The sequence below is a fragment of the Lathyrus oleraceus genome, chromosome 6, assembly GCF_024323335.1.
Source record: "Lathyrus oleraceus cultivar Zhongwan6 chromosome 6, CAAS_Psat_ZW6_1.0, whole genome shotgun sequence".
NCBI classification, from domain to species: Eukaryota; Viridiplantae; Streptophyta; class Magnoliopsida; order Fabales; family Fabaceae; genus Lathyrus; species Lathyrus oleraceus.
This window is the reverse complement of record NC_066584.1, coordinates 64422877-64444118: the sequence shown is the minus strand read 5'-3', so window position 1 is coordinate 64444118 and position 21242 is coordinate 64422877. Positions and strand designations below refer to the sequence as shown.

At 36.9% G+C, this 21242-nt stretch overlaps 1 long non-coding RNA gene across 1 annotated transcript in view; it reads right to left on the bottom strand.

Annotated features, from left to right (window-relative positions):
• The window catches only part of LOC127092750 (uncharacterized), a 40649-nt gene extending 29601 nt beyond the window's left edge, over positions 1–11048 (bottom strand). The window contains exon 1 of the long non-coding RNA XR_007792273.1: positions 10669–11048. This is a non-coding gene — a long non-coding RNA (uncharacterized LOC127092750). The remainder of the gene's footprint in view (positions 1–10668) is intronic.
• Positions 11049–21242: the final 10194 nt, after the last annotated feature.

Genomic DNA, 21242 nt, shown 5'->3' with positions numbered 1-21242 from the left:
TTCTTTCATCTTTGACCCTAGGCTAGTCCTAGTGGTCTTCTGAGCTTATGTTGAGTTCATCTGTTTCAGGTTAAGCATCAATGCTTTAAGGATCATTCAAATGTGATTGAATTTGATTGTTTGCCACATGCTAACCCTTGTTTTGTAGGTGACTCATACTTGAGTCTTTGTGCCTTGCACAATTGGTCCCTCTGTGTGACTATTGGTTCATTTCCTTTTGGTTTTGACTGTTGACTTGTTTGCTAATAAGTTTGACTTTTGCAGGTACTTTAGTTGCCTAAGTTCTTTGAACTTGATTGCTTGCTTTGCTTTTTAGCATTTGCTTTGAGGTATAATTACTTCTTCTTCATGTAGTCTGGAGACCCGGTCTGTTATTTGACCGGGCAAACTGTCTGAAGTCCTCCTTAAGAGGCAATGCCTGTGTTTGTTTATATTTGTCCTAAGCAGGAAAAGTCCTTCAAGTAAGGCAATTGGTGGAAGGTAGGGATAAGCAATCTATCCCCCACTATTCAGTGTGTCCTCTCTTTGCTCCCAGTACCTGGTTGAAGCAATGAGATAAATACCCAAGATCTAATCGAGTCAATAATGTGGAGAGAGTTCCCACTTTCTGAACTCCCACACTTCCTTTGATGCTCTCTCTGATTTGAGATAGAAGCAATGAGGCACACCCCTCATCTCCTTTTCATCTGCTTCACCTGAGCCCCTCAATGGCCAGGTTAAGAGCGACCTTTACCCATTACAGTGGACTTTCAAAGTCAAACCCTCTGGTGTGAGCCCCCATTGTTTGGCTATAGAGTGTGCTGTTTGATATTCATTGATTGATTGATTGTTTCATGTGCACTTGCTTGCCTGTATGCTATGCATTTATCATCATCATCAATTGCCATTAGTGCATGATCATCTCATTTGTTTTTGTGATGCTATCATTGTTGTTTGCCCATTGAGGACAATTGTAAGTCCATTGCTTTGGCATTTGCTCCCATGATATGGAAGGATAGAGTGTAAGACCTCATTGGTCACTCATATCTTCTGTTTATCTGTTTGTATGGGAGAATACAGTTATAAGTCCCTGTAAGCTGGCATCTGTTATCCTGTGATCATAATTTGATCTGTTTGATTTGTATGTGAGGTTGCAGTTATAAGTCCCTGTAAGTTGGCATCTGTTATCCTGTGATCATAATTTGATCTGTTCAATTTGTATGTGAGGTTGCAGTTATAAGTCCCTGTAAGTTGGCATCTGCTTTCCTGCGATCATAGTTTGTTTTATCTGTTTGTATGAGAGGTTGCAATTATAAGTCCCTGTAAGTTGGCATTTACGTTCCTGTGATCACATTGTTGCTTTTGTTCTTGTATGTGAGGATCCATTGTAAGTCCCTGTAATGTGGCATTGGATTTCCTAGGACCATACTGTGGAGTTAACCTAAGTCCAGATAGATTGGCAGTTGACTTTCCTGTTTCATTCTTTGTTTTCTTCTGTGGAGATTAGTGTAAGACCATTGAGTGGCTTCTGATATCCTGTTCTGTTTTGGGAGACTGGTGTAAATCCATCTATTGGTATCCGGTATCCGCTTTTATTCCTTTGCCTGTGGAGATTAGTGTAAGACCATTGAGTGGCTTCTGACATCCCATTTTGTTTTAGGAGATTGGTTTAAGACCAGTGATTGGCATCCGATATCCGCTTTCCTTTGTTTGTTTGTTATTATTAATTGCTATTCCAAAGGACACACTTGAATCATCTCCCATATGATCTCAAGAAGTGAACCTTCTAAGAAGTTTTACTATCCATCTTCATCCATTCATCATTCACTATGTCCTAAACCTTTTCACACTTTATCTTTTAAACTTGACATAAGTGTTGTGCAAACATCTTCATGTTTTCTAACTAAAAACCTGGACCCAAGTCCTTGACTTTTTTCAAACTCATTTCATAATACTTATTTGAATTGATCTTAATCATACTTTGACTCCATTTTCATAATCATAATCAATAACTCCACTCATTCACTTGTTTTGGCTTTGTCCATTAATCTTTTCATACATGAGCTATAGGTTTGATTTATCTTAGTGGTTGATGTTAATCTCGCCTTCTGTCTTTAGTGATTGAATTGTAAGCCTTCCTTGCCTATTATAGGGTTAACCCCTCCCTGGCAAGTTGAAGCTTTTCTCACATGGTGGACGTTGTTGTTTGTATAAGGTTGAGTTTTCTCCCGTGGATAACGTAAGACCTAGGGTTTGTGTTTAAAATTGAACCTAACCCACTTTTGGAAATCTTTTAGCCGAACTACGGCGTTCTGATCCTTACCTTTGATGGAAGGTACGTAGGCAACGGGTTCATCCGTTCGAACCCAATAATAATAAAATTGTATATTCTTTTCTCATCATCCCAATCATGTTTGCACAATCTTTATGTCATAACAAATAATAATTTTGCATAACAAGTGTGAAAAGGGCTCCCTAGGAGTACCTAGGACGTAGTGGGTGCCTAACACCTTCCCATTGCGTAATTTACCCCTTACCCAGAATCTCTGATCTTTTTATTAGTTTTCTACGTGTAAAACTTCTTAGGCTTTTGTTCGCTTTTTAGCCAATCCTTTGGATAAATAAAAGTGCGGTGGCGACTCGAAATTTCAATGTATCTCTTAGCTTATGATTTAATCGATAGATCATATAGCGACGAATACACCGCTACAGAAAAGCGAATTCTAGATATAAACGAATTAGAGGAACTTAGACAAGATGCATACGAAAATGCCAGAATCTACAAGGAAAGAACGAAAAAATGGAATGATAAACGTATATCAAGAAAAACTTTCAAACAAGGCGATGTAGTCCTATTGTTTAACTCTAGACTTAAGTTATTCCCAGGAAAACTACGCTCTAGGTGGTCAGGCCCTTTCCAAGTCACTAATGTCTTTCCCAGTGGAGCTGTAGAAATTAAAGGAAAATCTATTGAATCATTTATCGTAAACGGGCAACGTCTAAAACATTATCATTATGCTGAAAACAATGAAGACTCGCAAGTCCTGCACTTAGACGTATTGTCTCCAAAACTAATAGATTAACATTTAATAGTTTTATGTCGAGCTTGCGACATTAAACAAAGCGCTTCGTGGGAGACAACCCACAAATTTCTATATTTTTTCTTTGATTATTCTTTTTGATTTTATTCAGTTTTCATTCTTCATTTTCTTTATTTCATTAAATTTTTCTCTTTTCTTCTTTCGGCATCTGGCCAAATCCTGACTAAATTCTTGTTTTTCTTTTCTTTAGTTAACACTAACCTGATGGGACATATTGATCGCATGGGTATCAAATTCCGAGGGAGAGCTCAGAGACAAAAATTTGAAGAGCTTGCTGAGAGAGAGATGCACCCAAGTTTTTATGCTGATGATTGTGCAATGACCGTTCTTGGGCTAAGAGATAATGTCCTATATCTGCTGAGTCAAATAGGGTGGGAAACCACTCCTATTCGGAGACAATTTGTTACTTACCGGAGGCTAACTCTAGAATTCCTTAGCTCCCTGATTTATTTACCGAACCATGGAAAAGGAATAAACCGAGGTTTCATTCAATTCAGGATGTTCAATATGGAGTATCAGTATAACATTCAAGAATTTACTAACCTCTTAGGGTTCCCTACTTCTTTTGACACATTCACCATGAGCCAAGAAGACCTCTTTGAATATCGAGAGCTTGAGCATTTTTGGGGAAGTTTGACGGGAAATGACGACCCTGAAGAACATGAGTTTCTTTCTGGAAACATACATAACCCAGCGTTCCGTTATTTCCACAAGATCCTGGCACACACTCTTTTTGGGAAAAGATCAAACATCACCACAGTATCGCGTGATGAACTTTTCATAATATTTTGTGCTTCCCAGAACCGTCCAGTGAATGGTGCCACTTATATGTTGGCGAGTTTTGACCTCCTTATTCAAGATGACCGTGCACCGATTCAAATAGGAGGATTGATAACTATGATTGCTAATGCCATTGGATTGCGCCAACCCATGCTTGATTTGGACCCTTTTTGTGGTATTCAGCCTATGAATATACTTTTCCTTTTCAACACTATGTTTATAGGAAACCTTGGACCTGAAGAGTTTGAACTATTAATTAACAACCAAGCTTTTTACCTATTCACCATGCCTAGCCCGATGACTAGTGTCCATAATCGAAATAATTGGCTTTACAACCTGGATGGAATACCTTCTCTTGTTAGATCTGTTGAAACCATCCAAGATTATGAGATTCTTGACAACCAGATTCCTTATGCTGAGTCTGATCCGCAGACACCAACTGGTTACCATGATGCTGCCTCTCCACCTCATCCTGTCCCGTCCGCAGAATCGGCAATACCTGATCTTAGACATCATATGCCCGGAACTAATTATAATACCGCTATTCAAGCCTTGATGTCAGAACAAGATGCCATTAAAGAAGAGTTAACTAAGATGGGACATGCATTTATGGAATACATGAGTAGAATGACAAATCAATTCCACGAGTTGCTACACCGTGTCAATTCTTTTGCCCCTCCGAAGAGAGATTCTACAAGTGGCTAGAAGAATTAGAGTTAGTTAGTTTTAGTCTTAGGAAATTTATAGTTTCGTTTAACATTATTTTTACCTTAGTATTTACTTTTCGCATGTTTTATGTTATCTTCAAATATTACATTATGTTTATTTTTATGAAGTTACTGGCATTATTGGTTAAATTAAATTTTATTTTGATTTATGCACTATCTAAAATTACCAATAATGATACTTACTGTATGCTACTACTTACATGGCTTATTAGAGAAAAATATATATATATTCTATGGTGTAGTAAAGTAGCATTCATAGCAACTCAAAATGAAATAACAAAATGAAATAATAAAATGAAATAACAATAAAACAAAAACTTGTCACATATTTTAGCCAATGCATGCTGCCTCCATGCTGTCACGACCGTTGCAAAACTCAGAAGTGTGACGATCGTCACACATGCTGTCACGGTCGCCACACAGCCCATGACGCCCGTAACACATTATGTGACGAGCGTGACTGCGTGTTTCCTCGTAAATGTTGTTGACCGTTATGGTCATGACCGTTACTCCCTTCATCTCCCCATTCAACTCACCTCTTTACTCCATTCCACTCACATTCATCCCCATTAATTTTCTTCTCAACCACTCCTCTCCCCAATCTCAAAACTCTTCCTATAAATACCTACAATACATTTCTTCCTACACCACATCATTCCAACAAACCATTCTATACAAATATATTTCATCCTATTTTCCTTCTTTCTACCTACCAATCAATATGGCGGAGAACCAACATCAAGAAGTGCAATTCGGAAATATTATTTTCTGATCTGAAGATAGTAACTATCAACAGGAGCAGTTCGTTCGGTTCCAACAACGCGGTGTCATATCTACCAGGTACCCAGATTTCAATTGCTTACAAGAATTAGGATTACTTCAAGGTGTGCACTGGCTGCTTAGGCTATCCGATTTAACTTTTCTTTGCATACAAAATCACCCAACATACCCATCACTCACCTTAGAGTTTTTAAGCTCTTATTCATACTCCACTCCATCCGGTGAGGACGAGTACTTAACCGGTACCACAAAATTCCGTATGTTCAACACTGAGTACTCACTATCTCAGGACCAGTTGAGTGCCATGCTACATTTTCCTGTAGGAGACCACGTCCACCCAAGAATCCCTCCAAACTCAGAGTGGAACACGAACGCATTCGACCTTTTTGGAAAAATATCCGGTGTGGAAACCACCAATTGGGATGCCTTACTTGCTTCGCACATACACAACCCCACTATCCGGTATTTTATCCGTATTTTGCAAAATACCATCTTCGGAAGAGCCAACAACAGCAAAGTCAACGCGAAAGAATTATTCTTCCTACACTGCATCTTTTCAGCCGATACAAAGGTAAACGCCGCCTCTTTCTTACTTCACCATATCCGTACCCTTTGTGCTCGAGGCAGTCAACCTTTTGTGATTGGAGGATTAATAACCACCATCGCACTCGGTTTAAATCTAGGGGACCGACTTCAGAATTTGCAATCTTTGCCACCCCTGTTTATGGATATAAGCTATTGTCGCTCCAGCCGCTTAATCAAAAATAGGGTAGGCGGGAAGTATTATCTTATGGTGAATAACCACGAAGTCCCAAGCGTCGTTATGCCCAACATTACGCTCACCGATGTAACTAACCCTAACAGATTCATCTACGATTTGAATGCTCCCGAACCTACCGAGCCTACACAAGCAAACCCGCCCCCAGACGAGTTTGATGAAATGGAGCAAGGTGATCAAGGTCCTGAACAACATTCGGTCCCACATAATCCTTCCGATAATGTGGCTGGTCCATCCTCCCGACGTCGTCGAAGAAGACGGCCCGCAACAAATGATGACATCATGGATGGTATTGAACATCAAGCCCAACGGCTTGATGCCATGTATGCGCAGAATAACGAAGTAATGCAATTGATGCGCCAGATGCAACAACAAGAAGAAGAGAGGAATGCAATAACCGACCAGAGGTTCACTGACTTGCTTAACAGGTTTGATGACTTGGAAGTACGTCAACGATCACCGGGTACGAGAACAAGAGGACGCAGGCAGAATTGAGTTTGAGTACCATTTTTATTTATTTTTCCTTTCTTTTCGCTTTTCTTGAAACATTGGGGACAATGTTTCATTTAAGTGTAGGGGGGAAAACTTTGTTTCAGTTGTTTTTATTTCCCTTTCAATATTTCCCTTTCAAGTATGTTATTTCCCTTTAATTTACAAAAAAAAAAAAAAATTATTTTAAGTCAAGTCCCTAGTGTGAAATTTTTTATTATCTATTCCCCTCAATTTTCTTGAGCCATAACAAAATTTAACACACTCAATAAGTATAAAGGTTGCCTATTTTATAAAACTTGAGTGGAATTAAGACAAAATTATTACCGCCCCAACACTCTAAAAACCTCAGCATGTTAGATCAGGCTAAGTACCTATTATACCAATCCCTTGACCTTTTAGTTCTATAGTAACCCCGAGTAGTTTATACGAGAAGTCGACACCATCTTAATAGCAAACTACGTGGAGAACCGATGAACACAAGTGAATGATTCCCAAAACAACATATTAAAAATCAGGAAATGCACTAATTAAGTTAGGTGATCCTTACCCGATCATTTAATCTAAAGGTTGCGGACCCTAAAAAAACATGGTATGAACGATCCATTGTGAGTTGGTTCAGCGGTTTCTGGTGCTGAACTTGGTAGGGCGGACTACGGTCCGATCCCCCGCAATTTGCAATAGACTAAAAGGGGATCAGAATCGCTAACCGGTTACTCCACTATGTGCGCGAAAAGATAAAGGGCTTAATGTGATTTCGCTAGAATGAAAACGGGTGAAATAAGAGTAAAAGAACTAGGCTGAGCTATAATAGCATGACTCGAACTGGTTTGCATAAGGTGAGGTTATCTAGTGTTGTTACGGTAGTTTTTGATGTTAAGATTAAACTCAGGTTATTTCTAAACGAGATTTACTTGCAACCTATTGCGAATTGATGTGTGTCTGGAAATTTCATCTGGCTAATATTTTAAATCGATTTCTACATTGTATCTTGCTTGAGGACAAGCAAAAGTCTAAGTGTGGGGGAGTTTGATAACATGAAACTATATCACATTTTTGGACTTGATTTAATTAAATTATATCGTTATTTGATTCAATTTATTTTATATTATTCGATATTACTTGGTATTTTCTTATTATTTATTTCAGGTATCGTTATTTAAAGCATGTGTGAAAAAGAAAGAAAAGGGGTGAAAAAAGAGGATTTTCTAGGAAAGCAGCGAGCTGAAGCACCAAAGCCCAGCCCAAGTTTGGAACAAAGATAACGACTGTGACAACCGCCACAGGCATGTGACGAGCGTCACGCCCCAAAACCTAGTGTTACGACCGTAACACATAGTGTGACGGACGTCACACAGTTCAACCTATATTTTAGGCTTGACGCGCGCAACTGAAGGAACGTTCTCCCCTAAATTTTCTCATGCACGTTTTGAACCACACGGAAGACCAATTCAAGGAAACGGTTATTTTGGAGATGAATATAAATAGACCTCAAAGGATCCAATTTGCAAGGTCCTCTCCTCCGCGCAATATTTTTCCTGCTTTCTAATTTTCCAGCATTCTAATTTCCAAGCATTTTATTCTCTTTTCTTTTCTAGTTGAATTTCTGAAGCATTTAATTTATTTTCTCACGATAGTTTCTACACCGGAAACTATTGTGTAATTTTTACTGGGTCTAACCTTACGTTAGATCATAGTATTTTATTTCTTTTTTTTTACTTGCCTATCTGATCGCGAATTGTGAAGAACAAATCCAACCGACTTGTGATGGAGTGTTCGAGCATCGAAGCTAGGAGTTGAAATCCAGAATTCTAGTATTTTTACAGGTTCATTAATTAATCGATTTATAGTTTTAATTTATATATGCTTTGTTCCGCTGTTTATATATATTGTTTGTTTGATATGGCTGTATTTATGCATGATTATTATTTATGCGTGTTTAGCATGTCCGGCTAAGTAATTTAGATATCGGTATGTAAAGTAAGCGGAATAAAGGAATCAAAACTGAGTTGGTTTAAATTTATTTCAAAATATAGTCACTCTTTTTCTGGTCTCAATTTACAAAGTTAATACCAAGGTTTTTGTACGAGAGTAAAAGACATAAAGAAGTTAAAATCAATAGAACGACGGTTTGAGCTTTTAACTGGACAATGTAAATTGAACATTAACTTTAAATCAGGGCGAAAGCAATTTTTAAGGTTAATTGAATTCTAGTCATTTTCAAAAATTATTTTTAAAAGTTAAATGTAAGGACGAGAGTTAAGCATTTAAGTTTAATTATATAGTCTAAGTCAATAGAGCGAGAGTTTGAGACGGGGGCGTTTAAACGGTTAGTATTTTCTCAAAAAGAGCTTCTATAGATTCTAATATTTTCAAAAAGTGATTTTAGATTTGACGAAATAGTGAGAGCGTACGTTAAAATATAAAGTCATAGTCTAATTCAACAGAGCGAGAGTTTGAGGAAAAGACTTTTAATTAATAGTGTCTACTGAAGAGACTTATTTTAAAACTAAGAAAAAGACCAACGAAGATTTGATTCCCTAATTACGACGAACTACATACCGATATCCGTGTTATTTGATATTTAATCTAGATCTAAATTTAGTTTTACTTTTCCCTCTAATCACGAAAGCATCATCCGCCTTAGCTTTACGCAGTAACCCTAGAAAAACGGTAGATCGATTCATTAAGTCCCTGTGGGATCGATATCTTTTAAAAGTACGCGATTAGACTGTGCACTTGCAGTTAGTACCCCGATAGACTCATAAAGTCGCGATCATTAACAAACAAACTAACTAACAGAGTTTCAACGGTAAACAAATTTGGTGGGAGAAGAGATTAACAGAGTTAACGAAATCACTTCATAGAAACTCTATAAATTGGCAATTCTCACCATTGGCTCGAGCCACGAGTTTTCTTCACTTTTTTAATCTTTCTCTTCACTCTTTCTCTTATCTCTTCATTTTGTTCTGCACCATTCACTCTGCAACCGTAACAACCATACGCTACCTGCAACCTTCAGCATCCATTGATTCTGCAAAACTCAGTTTCTTTTTCATTCTTGTTCATAATCCTCTCACCAATCATTTTCTCTCACCCTCACTCCAACTACTATAACCACTGAACCATTTTCTTCATTTCATCTGCTATAACCACCAGCCAACATAATGAACCTGCATAATACACACAAAAATAGCTATTTTATTACAACTCTGTTTTGTTTTCCAGCACATCACAGCAGTCCATAATTCAGTTACAAAAGCCATAGCAGAAACTGAAATGTTCATAACAGAAAAACAAGAAATTTCTAACCGTAATACCTTTTCCTAATCTCCAACAAAACCTGCACAAAATGATCCTTTATGTACACCCTTGCAGTAACTTCATGACATGTATTCTCATAAAATCCTGTACAAAGAACATGATATTGATAGTAACAAATGAATTAGATTATCCAAAAACCAAAGATAGAGCCGTGCTTTATGATCTTTTCATGCTTACCACTTTCCCATTTTCTAAGTGACCAAGCAGATCGATTTCCTCCAAGGCTCACTGCATCAAATTGCAAGCCCACTGTTGTAACTTTTCGAGCATACACAAAAGATCAGGCACTGCTACTAGAAATGCATACACAAGCGGAACAAAGTTTGAATCGTCACAAAGGATGAGTATAACTCCAGCTTCAAGGGAAATCGTTGCTTCATGTGCAAGACAGTAAAAACAAGTAAATTAGCAGCGGTAAAATTTCAAAAAAATAACCCAAAAAAGGATTAGGATAAAGTAAGAAGAAGAAAGTGTGGATTTGCATTACCGTTCCGGACCAAACATCAAATAGGGCAATCAAAATCTGAGCACCCTAAAGGGATTTCGCAGGAGATGCCCTTTTGGATCTCCATAAGACAGCTCAAAAACCCTAAGTTGTTAATATAAAAGGAGGGAAGCGGAGGCGAGAAAGGGAGGACGAAAACCCTAATTTTTTCAAACGGCGAAAAAACCCTAGAGCTAGAAGAATTGAGCGGCGAAAGAGAAGAACCTTAAAAAAGAAGACTTTGAGGCGAAGAAGGAAGATCCAAGCCTCACCGTCGCTGCCGAATCACCGCCGAAGGTGAGCCTTCTTACTTGATTTTCTTTTGAAACCATGGCTTTTTCCGCGTTTAGTGAGAGTAGAGAGTGTGAGCGTTTGAGAGATGACGAGTGAGATTGAGAGATTGAACGGTAAGGCAGATGGGGAGAGAGTTTTGGGAAGGATGTTTTTTTTTTCGTTTGCGTTTTCACCATTTCAGCTTTTCCAAAGACGCGCTTTTAATAACCATCATTGAAATTTCTTTTTCCACTTCCCAAGCTGAGCTTTCCGTTTATATTTCTCTCCTGCATTGATGACCGTCCCACCTTGGGACACCTGTCTTCATGTGACCGTTGGCTTTCCTCTTAAAATTGAAAAAATTTTGTTAAGACCAGGATTATAGAAGAAATAGTCTTACCTTTCGTAGAACTCTCTCTCATTTATTTATTTTATTATTATTATTATTGTTATTATTATTATTATTATTATTATTATTATTATTATTATTTTAAAAAGGGTTAGTTAAAATTATCAGTAAGTGGAGCGTTGTGTCATTCTTTGCAATTTGCTGATTTTTTTGTAATACAAATTATTTATTTTTATAATTTAACTAGATTTAAGTTTTTGTAGATTTGGGTCTAAAAGCCCATTTGATGTTTCACACTTACATGTCCATTGCTTACACTCCATTTTAGTGTGCAACCTATTGCAATGAGTGTTTCTATTATCTTGTTGTTTATTTTAATTATTTAATTAATGAGTAATTAAGTTTTATTATTTGAGTAGTTGATTATGATTTAATTAATTAATTACTTTTTCATAATTATTTGGTGAAGTATTTGATTAGTTGATCAACCGATCTCTTGTATTTGATCATTTTAATTGAAAAATCTATCTAGGTCCATTTTCTACATGCAAATAATTACATTTGATTTCACTTCACGATTTCAATTTCAAACTCTTTCTACCATATTTGCAAAATCAATTTCCAAATCCATTTCGAAATAAATACATTTCTTTGGCAACCATTTCACACATCATTTTAACTAATGCTAAGATCTTTTTTTTTATATATAAAAACAAACGTGAAAGAAGAGGACCATTGAAATCTAGCATTTAGGTGGGAACTCTCGAATGGTTGATTCTGAGCCACGCGTTTTGGGTTAACCATTCATTCTTCTCTTCCGTCCATAAAACACTTTAATTAACTTGGACAAAATAAGGGCCGTTGGGATCAAGCATTCTGGCGTAACCCTTCGAACATTTGATTCTTATCAAGTGTTCGTTGTCCATTAAATGATTTTCTTAAAAAATTCGAATGAAAAAGGACCATTGGAATCTGGCATTCCGGTGGAACCCTGAATTTTTGATCTTGGGGCTTATGCCTCATTCTTATAAATATTCATCTTCCAAACTCAAAAAAAATACTTAATTCCTACCTTAACACTTTTTCAATAAAGGTGGAAATGGAACATGGTGTATACCGTGCACTCCTGAGATTAAGATTCAAGGTGGATGCCTTGCTTATCTTAGCTCTCGCCATCGTCTAAAATTGTCAATGCGGTTTCTTCAAACCCTTTCTCAATCAAACCTAAAAAATACTTAATCTTTACTAAACACTTTTGCCAATAAAGATGGAAATGGAACATGGTGTATACCGTGCACTCCTGAAACTAGGATTCGAGATGGATATCTCGCTCATCCAAGTTCTCGCCATCACTCAAAATACGTCCAACCAATCAAACTCTTTCTCGCCGCCGTGCGATTAATCAAGAAAACCTTTTTCATAAATGAAAGATATATTGTCTTAAGATGATGCAAAACAATGTTTCGGCCACGTTTGTTGAGTCGAGATAAGTGACGCTTTTCCGAATGTAGATTTGTAAATCCATTCGATGTGTGGTACACGTCCGCTCCTCATCTGTTTTGGGCAAAACATTGTTGTCGTCGATTAATACAATATAGCTTTCGCTAAAATCGACCAACAAACAAACATTTTCTATCCAGAACTACGTAAGCCTTGACTTCTTTATTGAGATACGTAGGAGCAGGATTTGTAAATCTTGTCAGGCCCACTAATAAAAAACTTAGGTTTAGTCCTTCGTCAAAAATCCAAAAACATTTCTTCCCCCTTCTATTTATTCTCTCCCTCATAATAACTTGAGAAGACTAACATAAGCTAACATTCAAAACAAAACTAACTAAACGGTTCCCGTTGAATACAACGGACGTGAGGGGTGCTAATACCTTCCCCTTGCGTAATCGACTCCCGAACCCTGATATTGGTTGCGACGACCATAATCATTGTCATTTTGTCTTGGGTTTTATCGATATTTCCCCTTTCCTTTTTAGGAATAAATAAAGTTCGGTGGCGACTCTGTTCAGTCCATCATTGCGAGCGTGCGATTGCGCTTCGCTTAAAGTCGTATCCCCATTTTTCGAGGTGCGACACACGTAATAGCACAATGGTTTGTGGGTGGCAAGTTCTTCATCAAGAGCTTCTTATTTGATTACTTCTACAACTATGTCATACTCTAATGGAAACACATATATCATATTATAGATGATGTCTAACTCTGGTTCAGACCCTGAATCAAAGTTATTTGTCTCGATCCTAGTATCTTCGACTGCCTTGTCTATTGCTTTCTCCTCTTTTATGGGTCACAGAAGGGGGAAAACCCTCTTCTTGACTAGTTGTCGATTATTTCGACCCTCATCGACAGATCAAACACTATCACTTATGCTAGAACTTCCAGCCTCTCGCACAACCTTCTTGTTTATTTGGTGTCTCCTCTATTGAGTCCTGGTCATGGGGTTTTTCCCATCTAATTCAGGGATACATAAGAGTATTTCTTAGAGACTTGAGAGTTGTCTCGATACGAGGTGCCAACATCAACGTTCACAATTTTCCATTTGCCTCTACTAGTTTTTAACTTCCAAACAAGGCGTAGCCATTCTCTGGGAGACGCATTTGCAGTAGGAACATAAGTCATATTGTAGCGGTAAATTCATGACCATTAAGTTATGGATAAACTTAACGTCAATAAAACCAGAGTCGCCACCGCGCTTTTATTGTTTCCAAAGGAAAATGGAAAAGTACGAAGAAAACCCAAAGATAAGAAGTTTTCAAATCAAAACTAATAAAATGCCAGAGATTACAGGTAAGGGGGTTGGTTACGCAGAGGGAAGGTGTTAGCATCCAAAGTGTCCTAGGTACTTTTAGGGAGGCCTTTTTTATGTGTGTATGTGTTTTGGTATAAAATGATGTTTGAAAAATAGAGTGCGGGGATGAGAAAAGAATTCATTATTTATATTTTTGTGTTTGACAAGACCTTCGGACTTGTGCCTATGTACCAACATGAAAATGAGGAATCAGAACCTCATAGTTCGTGGTATCAATTTCAAAGTGAGTGAATTGCTTTTAAGAAAAGATTTAAATTTAAGAGGGGCACAAAGGGCCTAAAAGAGTTTGAGTGAGTGTTAGTTCTGTTAGTCTTTTAAAATTTTAAGTCAATATGATTAGATTCATTTACAAGTTTAATTTAAGAAAAGATTTTTAAAATGCAATGGCATAAGGCCAAAGTTTCTAATTTGCAATAAAGTCTAAGTTTGAAAATTACAAGCAAAGAAGATTTTAAAAAAAGGGGGAAGATTTTGAAATTTAAGAGAATGAGAGGAGATGAAGAGACTAATCCTAAGCTAAAATTTAAAATTTAAGAGTTGAAAAGATATGACCAATGGGATGCAATCCAATAGACAAGAATGTCATATAGAAACACACTTTTCCTTTGGACTTTAAATCAAGCAATATCAAGAAGCAAGTAGTAATATGAAGAGAAAGATATCAAATAAAGATAGCCATATCCAAGTAAGCAACTTCACACTCTTCTTCTTAATCTTCCCATGTATCAGATGACATACTCCTCGATTGGCTCAGAATAAGACATTAGACACAGGTTCAAAGTAACATTTGCATCAAGACCATGTAGCAGATGAATTCATGTGGATCCCAATACTTGCATTAGATGGAAGCTCAAATCACAATAACTTGGTCTCAGCAATGTTGGCATTGGCCAATTCCTTTTGCATAGGGAATGTTGCCTAATTCTAAGTCCAAAATCTCAGATTAACCAAACAGTCCACACAAACATTTTTTAGGGTTTTTTGTCGTTTATTAAGTATTTTAAGGTCCTAAGACCACAAACATAAACAAAATACACAAACAAATATATACAATCACAATATATGGCTCAAGTGAGCAAAGTGAAAATGACATAAACATAAACAAGTTAAATGATATGTAAATGGCAAATGAAATGGTAAATGACTTGAATTTAAATTGCGTAAAGTAAATGACTTGAAAATAAAAGCAAGATTAATAAAAAGTAGTCAAATGTTAGTTGATTATATTTTAGTGATATTTTGCTTTTCAATTGATTAAGTCATTCTTTGGAGAACACTCAACTCTCTATTCACAAGCATGGATCCTTGAACCAAGACATCTTCCAAAGGAAGGAAAAAAGGCCAAGTTTCCACACAATACCATGAAGGGGGGAGACTTACAATATCACTTACTAGAATGCTATGCCTTTGGGTCAAAATTTAGCGCTATGTTAAGCAATCATAATTGGACTTATGTAGAAGTCACAACTATCTGAGGTCGGGCAATAATTTTTTTGGTGTTAATGCATGTTAGAGATATGGTATAATGAACCATACTCCTAAAACATACCACACACAAAAAGAAAATGATCAAAGGATGGACGTAATCTCATCCATACTTATATTGGTTCATCTAACATAAAGTTATTGATGAACCAATTAGCCTTAGGATATTGAGACTTCATTGGTCAATGAAAGAGACGGAGAAGAATGGGATTAAAGATGAAGAGGGAGGGGAGATGAGAGAAACACAAATTGGTCATGGGAGGAATTTTATCAAATTAAAATCATTCATTCATTTTAGGAGATGAAATGTATATTTCATCAAACCCATAAATCCAATGATTTTAGCCCAACAAAAGTCAAATCAACCTTGACCAAGACCCAAACATATAGTCAAACTTCACAAGTCAATAAAAATGGCTCAACATATTTTCTACATATTTAATCAATTAAAAATCAAATTAAAATGTATTTAAATTAAATTATGTTTGATCAAAAACCTAAAACCTCTTCAAAACACCAAATAAATGTCCAAGAGATTTATCCTAGGTCAAACAAGGTCAAAGGACCTTAGACAAAAAAATTCATAATTTTTGAAAAGTCAGAAGTATTTTTAAACAATTAAAAATATGCACAAAAACAATTAAATCATGAAAAATATCAAAATTAATCCAAAAAATAATTTTAATCCAGAAAATGAAAGAGGAAAATATTTGAATTTTTTTTGGTGAAAGTCCCATATTTTTTGGATTAAAAATGAAATTAATATGAATTAATTAAAATAAAAGGATTAAATAGAAAAATAAAAAATAAAAAAAATAAGGGCCATCTGATTTCCCTCATTAATTGGTGTGGAAAATTAGATGGCAAGGAACGCGCATTCCACATGTTCACGAGTCAACTGTGCTGCATGCATGGTAATCACAATGGACGCGTGAGATTAGAACATGAGACTCAGATCATATGGTTCTGGACAAGCTAGCACACCACCGAAGCCCTAGTTTCAGTCATCTTCTCCGGTGAGCACCACCAGTCTGGTCAAGCTCAACTCAATGGAAAATGAAAAGTGAATACACTAATTTGAAGGAAAAATGCTCAGGAACACGAATTTGGCCTCAATTTTCTCCAATTCCAAGTATATAAAAAGATATAGGGATTTGAATTTTGAGGATCATGAACTGAGTTGCTTCAATTTGACCTCAAAGCAACTCAATCTTCTTGCTTACATTGATAGGACTTCAGACAACCAAAAATCAACAAGAATGGTGCAAAATTGACGGAGAATCAAAGAGATGAAAATTCTAAAAATTCACCTTCAATGGAGCTTCAGTTGGCACAATCTTGCTTTCAATTATGCTTGGCCTTGCTTCAGATGCTTGTTGGAAGTGATTAGGATCAATAAAAGGTATGGATTCTTGAAGTTTCAATCTCAAAACAGATGGAGAATTGAAACTCGATTTTCAAAGAAAATCTTCAAGCTTATCCTTCAATGGTGAGGGTTTGGGATTGCAGGTTCAAAGCTTGGGCATGAGGTCCCTAATTCTGAGCAATGAGGGTCTTATTTATAGGCCATGAGATTGATTTCCACACACTTCCAATTTTGGAAAATTTTGAAAATTCCCCTTGCATGCTTTCATGGGCGTGTGGTTGGCCCATCAAGTGATGCAATTAGGTCCATAATTGGATGTGAATCATGCTAAAACAATGTTGGTAAGACATGCAATCATGTATGAAAAGTGGAAGTGGAAATCATCCAAATGGTCCTTCAATTTGCACCTATGCGCAAGTCCTTCATACTTTGTCCAAATAAGATGATCTTAGACTTTTTGAAAAGGTGATATCAAGGGGAATAACTTTCATTTTGAACACATTTTCATTTGAATCTTGGATCATGATGAATTTTGAGCTGGAAGTTTGGGAAAACAAACATATTTGAAAATTTTCTAAGTCCCAAGTCAAATTTTCACTTCTTCCACCTTGAATAACTTTTTCTATGGAATTCGAATGAGAAAGGTTCCTTAATCAAAGTTGTATCTCTTTTAAATCTATTCAATTTGGTCACAAATTTGACCTCATTTGGATTTGGCATGAAGGAGTTATGCATTTTAGAAGTTGAGGAAAATCACTTGTTCAATGATATTGGCCCAAATGACCTATAATGTTTCATATCACAAAAATAAAAGTTGAATTTGAACTTCCTCAAAACATAAAAGTCGAAGTAGACATCTTGAATTTGATCATGAAATTTTAATGGCTTTAATATCACAAAAATTGAGCCAGTTATGGTCTTGGGAAGTTGACCTCCAAACTTGGGTTCAAACAAAATGACTTATAATCTTTCACCATAAAAACTAACTTGCCAAGCAAAACTAGCTCTAGACTTTAACATGAAAGTTGTTTGGAATGTAACTTTGAGTAACTTTTCGCTTGGAATCATGTTCATATGACAAAAATTGTAGGAGATAGGGTCTAGGGAACCCCAGTTTTGACCACTTGACTTTCTCTGGTCAACGACTATGAACCATCTTGCTAGCTTGACATTATCTTGATTCTTGGGACTCATGGAGGATCATATATTAATAATATGATGTAATATGAAGTATCCCTTGGAATATTTGATCAATTGTTGAAGAAGTCACACAAGATACCCATATGAATTAGGGTTTCCAAGGCAAACAAACTCCAAACTCTTGATGATTTCTTGATCAAAATAACATTTGAAGATCATGGGGATCCATATATGATGCTTAGAGCCAATGTGAACCATTTCTTGATTGCACTCCTTGCATTGAGGGTCTTAAACCCTATATATGAGCTTGATAGAGCATAGGTGAGCATACACACTACCTACAAAAGCAACAAACTATACATTGACATATTTTTGGTATTTTGGTTAGTAAACAAAGAAAAATGAAGTATGATACAATCTAATGTGCTTGGTGGTCTCTCCCACTGCAAACCGGGGTAAGGAGGATGCCAAGGTGTGATCCCAATGCCAATGCATATGATGAGATAGCATGAGGGATCTTAGGGTCAAAATTGGGTTCTTACACATACCCTGGAACTTTGCTAGACCATTCCGTTTGTTGAAGGAAGGTTCCTTGGGTTTGTCTTGTCGGACAAACTTCTTAGCCTGGCAGGGGTTGGCCCTCTCCAGTTGTTTAGAAGCTTCTTTGTCAAACACGAATTTATACCTGGGATACATCATTACCTCTTAATCTTTTAACTTGCACCAATTCAGGAAATCGACTAGCTTCGCTTTAGCTTTAGGATAGGCCTTCATTATTTGATCCTTGTAGTTTAGTTTGCTGTCTTCAGGCCTAACACTGGTGATAGTGTCGACGACCATAATGTCCATTGATCCGACAAAGAGAGCATCAATTTTTGTTTCATTCTCCTCCTCCGGGCGTGGCTTCTATTTTTCAGCAAACTTGAGTTTTCCATCCTTTAGAGAATTTTTCACCAGGTCCTTGAAAAGTATGCATTGAGAAGTATTATGACACAAAAACTATGGATTTTACAAAAACCTTTTTTCTTTCTCTATTCTAACGGAGGGACTTTAGTCCCTTTTGGGACAACAATTTGTCCATCAACCACCAACAGATAAAAAATTATGTCACACTTAGTAACATCAAATATATATGTTCTAGCAATAATTTTTTTTTTCGTTTTTAGGCTCTATGGTGTTCTTCCCGTTTGAGGGTTTTAGCAGCTTACATGTATAGGAAGGTCTTATCTTCAGTTCGACCATATTTACCTTATTTTTCTCTACATACTCATACTCTAAGTCGAATGAGTTTCCTATATTATCGACTTCGACATAAGCTACTGTATCTTTGTTGAACTTTGTAGTTCTTACTTTTTCAGCTTTCAACCATTCGAATTGTCAAATTCTATCGGCTAACTGGTCCATGTCTCTCAAGTATTTGATGTCTAACTTCTTCCTAATAGAGTAGTTAAGACCCTTTGCTTCCAGCTCGACTAACTCATGTTCTGGAACTTGAGTAAAACATCTCACTTTTAAGGTTCTGAACCTATTGAGGTAATCGTCAATTTTCTGCCACCTTTCTCTTTATGCTAGCCAATTATTTGAGGCTAATCTTATATTGACCCATGTTTAAATGCTTGTGAAAGGCCTTTTCTAGTTGGGCCCATGTAAAGATGGAGTTTGGTGGAAGGGTGGTGAACCATGTGAAAGCGTTCTTTGTCAATGAGTTTGGAAAATACTTGATTTTTAAATTCTCGTTGTTGGCTAGATCACCAGCCTCAGTCTGATACCAAGCAACATGTTTTATGGTGGACTCACTAGTGTCATCGGTGAGCTTGGTAAATTTTGGGACTTTCCAGCCCCTAGGCAATTCAATCTGCCTTACATACTCTGACAACGGGGATATATAATTTAGCCTATGGAGGCCCACATTGAGGCTATTCTGGACCAAAACACGTTCGAAGATGTTGGTGATGTTATCTTGTACCCCTTGTTGTTTTGTCGGGCTTGTCTCAGGACTTGGTCGACACCTTGGTTGTGCGGCACTACGACTATGTCGAGGCCTTCGGGCCTTTGGTCGTTTTCAACCATCCTATTTTTTTAGAGGGTTAACCCTATGGGGAAAGTTAGGCATTGGAGTTGGTGGCACTTGTAGTGCCCCTAAAAAGTCAGCAATTCTACCCATTTGATGGGTTAATTATTGATAACTCCTATTCGTGTTTTCTAGAAGTGGGGGTAAGCATGTTCGTTATCTGTTATGTAATAGTATGAACCATGTCGTGGTTGCTTTCATCCATTAATTATCTCATAACTTGGACATATTTATTAGTTAAAGACGAAGCACCCTATGGAGGAAAATTCCATATTCCTCCTGGTGGTTGTACCATTTGGCCAAAGTTTCCCATTATGGACATTGAAGCCAAATATGGGTTAAAAGGCATCGATGTTTCCATCACTCTCTCTGAATATATTGACGCACTAGGGTAAAGGCTTTCCATTATTATAGTTGGATACCATACGGTTGTTCCTTTTAAGGAAACAAGAAGCCTAAATAAGGAGGCATTTGGTCTCCTAGATTCCGTAATTGCCTACTGATAATTGGTGTGTTTGACACCCGTGGTGATGAAATCTCCATAACTGGTTGTATAGAGTATACCACTTCCTGGCTTATGACCGTAGGCATCTCCTCGATTGAGGTTAGATCCAACGGACTACCGACGCTAGTAACCTCCGATTGTCCTCATGGATTTGGAGTATTACTTTGGGAAGGGGTTTGGTTTTCTCTAGACATACTGGACAGACGTTTACCACTCCTCAAATGCATACAACACAGAAAACTACAAAAACGGAAGACACAAAGAAAAAGCATAAGACACCTTTTTTTCTGCAAAAAACATTCGCACAAAAGGGTCCCACTGGACGTGTCAATTTGTTTTACCGGTGTTTTTGATAAACAATCACGAGTTTGAAAGTCTGTGAGATTAACTCAAAAAATATCCAAAGTTATCTGTGCAAATAACTTGCACGAACACACATGTGTGTGAACTGAATGTAGTATGACAAAAAGACTTTAATAGACGTCAAGTTGTAATAAATGATAAGGTAGAAATGCATCAAGTAACGTTAAATAAAGCAAAGAAAAAATACATGTTCCATTTAAGGAGACAAAAAAGATTTAAAAAGGGTGAACGCAGACGCATACATGTTTCTCGCTCAACTTTTTTGCTCTATGACTCGGGTACTTCAGTGGTATGAAGAGTATGTATGAAATTTTGGGACCATTGATCCAATGTACGAGTCTACTATTTATTCTATTTACAAGATAATCGCCGACAACGATTATGACCACTAAGGGGCTCATTGCATTTTCTCCATGTTCATTTGTTCAGGT